Here is a 4657-nt window from a genome sequence, read left to right as displayed (position 1 = left end):
TAAAGAGCATATAATCTGATTGAACACTGACCACTGGTAGCACTGAAAGTGGCACCCTACTAAGTTGGGTGATCGGATGTTATTGACGACTGATGGGACTGGCTCTGTTGGCAGACATCCCTTCCTTTTTAAGCAACTACTTGACACTCCCAAATCCGATGGCCTGGCTTTCTACACCTGAAGCATAAATCACTACCCACTCTACACTCACCCTGATGGTGTCCACCATATTTCTGACAAAGAAGATTTGCATGAGCACTGCTAACACTGACCTGGGACTTAGAGCCTAATGCCCTATCCCAATTGTCGTTTCTGAATTTGGGTACTGGGACACTGGCTGAAGAGGGTGCTGGGGCTGAAGACCTCTGATGAAACTGAGGACGGTTAACACCTTCTGACTTTGGATGACTGAAATTAAAACTACCTGTCCTAGCTTTTACGTTTCCCTTCTTCCTCTTCTTAATCTTTTTCTCTTCTTTCTATTGAGCATGGGCCATCAACCTAGATAAGCCCATCTTACCAATCAACATTATGATCCTTCACTTCTTGAACACACTATCAGATACTCCAGACACAAACTTACTCATCTTGGACCTATTATCTGCTACCATATGAGGAGCATACCTAGCTAACCGAGTAAACTTGAGGGAATACTCCCTCACACTCATGCTGCCTTGCCTCAAATAAATGAACTCTAGAACTTTGGACTCTCTCAACTCTAATGGTAAGAATCTATCTAAGAAAGCCGTGGCAAACTTTTCCCATTCTATAGGTCCTGCATCAATACCTTTATCCACTTTTCATTACTTAAACTAAGTATGGGATATATCCTACAATTGATATACAGCCAACTCAACACTCTAACTAGACATCACACCCATGCATCTGTTACCTTCTAAACCATATCTAAGAATTCTTATGGGTCCTCTTCAGACTTAGATCCCATGAAGGAAGGAGGATTTATCTGGGTAAAATCTCAAATTTTGGTTGCAGCAGTATTGGCCACTGGGTTGGCCAGAATAGCAGCTGGTAATTTATTTTATGCTGTGACAGTTTACTAGGGTAGTGAATGTAACCCTGAATTCTATGTGAGAGACGCGCTAATCCAGTAGATCTATCTGGATGGGCTGAGTGGCTGCTTGAGTTCCTGTTCTTCTTTTGTTTTTCTTGGGAGGCATATTCTGTAAACAGAAGGAAGAAACGAATTAGACGAAGAGTGTAACTTGAGCTCATTCTCAATTGCACGACATGAATACTAAAAGAAGGAAAACTTTTCCTATATGCTTTGCAGCCACTCGTCCATAAGTATGGTGCGCTACACATCTATGTACAAGACTATACTTAACGCGGCTTTTAGACTTCCTAGGACACTTAAAAACCTTAGGCTCTGATACTAAGTTTGTAATGACCCGAGACTACCCCTAGTCGTTACACGGTGCTTACAATCTCGAAGGACCATAAGCTAACCCGTGGGCATCCCTACTATAAGCACTGAGTAATATAATCATGAATGCAGAAGAATAACTGAATTGCCATAAGGTTTTAAATCATGAAACGACTTAGGAATTTTGAATTTGGCAAAATACTGAAATCAGAATAATCTGAATAGCTAACTATAGTGTCTGAAAAGCCTCTAAACTGAATACTATGAGTTGATGGGTTAGGCCCCAACTAACTCTACTAACTACTGAGATAAAGACATGAAGTAATATAATCCATCCTCGAATGATGAGGACTCACCACTGCTACTGAACTGCTAATAATTTAAGGGATTAAGTGTGATCCGAGAATTGAATGTCAACACCTATGATATCATACATCATAGCACAAAAGAGAGGTATACGATTTGTACTTTGAATGTACTGATATGCTAAATGAGGTAGACTGATATGCATGGCCTCATGAATAGGAAAAATAATAATTAACTGGATAAGTATGTAAATCATGGAGTACCGAATAAAGAGCATGGAATCTGTAGATACTGAAAATGTATAAAGATTTGTAAATACTAAGGATGCATGACCAGGCATATAACATAAACTGGGTAAAATATGTAAACTAAAATACTAAAAAATACTGATATCTGTATGCTTTGATCAAACAACACTAACACTGAATAACTGAGCTGGGACTGTAACTGAAACTATATCTAAGACTGTATCTGAGACTGTGGGAGGTATTATCTAATCGACATTCCCCAATTTGAGCTAATCGGGGTCAAACCTATAACCCCAGTTAGAAGAGTGTTAATACCGTGCTACAACTACTAACAATGGCTGTGTGGATCCACTAAATTGATATAATTTCCAAAGGACTAAGGGTGTCAAGCCTGAACTGACGGGTGATCCTTGCGAAATAGTCAAGTCTAATCTGATGGGTGACTACTCATATCCTACGCTGGTTACATAGTTTTGGAGTTTAGTGACTGCTACTAATGACTCTGCCTATCTAACAAGGAAGCTGTCCTCCCTATACTCGCTTGGAGCTAAATCCTACTCCCAACTGAAATACACTAAAATACTAGACTGTTATGAGTTTAATTTACTGATATTTGACTATTCTGAAAACACTCATAGTATAATCTGATATTATTCTGTAATATACTAAGAATAGACTTAAATAAATAGCTATTGATTTTGGCTATTTAGTACCCCCCGAGACTCAAAACAACAATACCGAAAAGACATTAAAGCTTAGGGAACAAAGCATGAAGGTTTTTATTAAATCAATCAGTCTTATAGGCATTTTATCAAAAACTTATAGTTCATGGTTTAAAACAATCATAGGAATGTCCTAGAACAAATATAAATAGCATGAATCCGACATTGTAGAGTTAAATCATGGTATTGTTCAACAAATAACAACATTAAAAATATGAAGGATTAAATAATAACAATAATTTCATGGTAACATGGTATGAAATCATAATTCATGGAAATTCATGGGAGAAATCACAATTTAAAACATAATAACTTGAAAGGATCATAATTTTATAATTTAAAAGGGTTTCTTGGACTCCATGGATGAAAGAAATCCATGGATGAACATCTAACATACCTGGGATAAAGAATTTGGAAGGATTGATGGAGAGTTCTTGAGGTTTGACCTTGATTCTGGAAGGTTAGGATTTTTCTACTTGAGAGAATGTTCTTGATTTTGGGGAAAAATTGATTAGAATAATTCCCAATTAGGTTATTAGGTACTTAATTTCGTGTTTGGGACTGACTGGGATAAGGGAAAAGTACTTAAAGGCCCTTGAAATTAAGACTCGAAACTGACTGAAAATCCTAATTTTTTGGGCTGGCACGATACGGTACTATCGTGCCTTGTCACTGGAATCTAACAATAGGGAAACTGGTCTGTGGCGCGACACGGGGAAATCGTGGTCCTTCACTGATTGGGACTTGAAAGTTCACCGCGACGCGGTGGTATCGTGCTTCGACACTGGAAATAGACAAATGTCAAATTGGCCTATGTCGCAACGTGCCAAGATCGCGAACCCTCACTGGAATTTTCCAAATCGGAGATTGGCCTGCTCTGTGATGCTCTAAAGGTGAAAATGATGGTGTTTAATGACTGAACTTAAAATTACCATAACTTCTTACCCGGTTATCAGATTTAGGCAAATTTTATATCGTTGGAAAGCTAATTGAATTTTCTACTCAATAGAAGGTTCTAAAAAGAAAAATAATATGTGTTTCAAAAATTTTATATGTGAATACTCATGTATTGGGACTTAGATTATGCTAGGGAAATACGGGGCGTTACATATTAATCCCTTGGTTTTTCTTTTTCTATTTAAAGGATTTCTTTATGACATCCCCAATGAGATGCTACTTCTGTATCTTCGTAGTAGATTTGGGTACCAATTATTTTAGCTTTTCCTTGCATATTATATAGCATGCAAGGCTAGCTATGTGTTTGATTAAGGAAGGCAATCCTTGTTCCTATAGAGTCAGACGTTTGGTCTTCTTTAGAATATTCCTCTCTAAAATAGCTAGCCTGAATCCTGGTATCTTTTGATAGTATTTTCAATGTATGGAGCCATGTTTGCACTACTATCAAATAGATTGTATTAACATGTTTCAAACTCGCAAGTATATTATTGAATATACTTCATTTTACAAATTTGAAGTTTCTCTAACCATTTTGCGGCTAGCAGCCTTTGATTTTCTTTTCCTTTAGAAATATCTCCTTGGCTTCCTAGGAATTCAACACCTACATATTTCACTATGTGATTTATCCCTTCACGCGTTGATTTGCTAAATTGTTATACAACTTCTAATCTAAATGTTTTTTTAGTTTCTTCTGATATTCCTTTAAATCAATTGTCTACCTTTCTAGTAAAGGTGTTCGTGGCTATTAATTATTTTTCGTCACAGCTGTAATTGGTTCCTTTTCCTAAAATAAAGAATAGTTCTATGTTTTTGGCTCATAATTTCAGAAATTCTGTTGGTTCTCTTTTATAGTCTAAATATAGCCTATCCAATAGATAAAGAAAAAGCTTTAAAATTATTACCAAAACTAAAGAAAGAGCTTAACCTCCAAAAGGAATGTTATGACTACAACTCATTCTCAGGAGTCTGCAAAAAATCATTATTCTTTCAAAAGGAAATAATATTTGAGCTAGAACAGGAAATCTATCATCTAGAGTATA

This window comes from Capsicum annuum, chromosome 3 (genome assembly GCF_002878395.1).
Source record: "Capsicum annuum cultivar UCD-10X-F1 chromosome 3, UCD10Xv1.1, whole genome shotgun sequence".
Classification (NCBI taxonomy): Eukaryota; Viridiplantae; Streptophyta; class Magnoliopsida; order Solanales; family Solanaceae; genus Capsicum; species Capsicum annuum.
The sequence above is the reverse complement of the archived record's forward strand: the minus strand, read 5'-3'. Positions refer to the sequence as shown.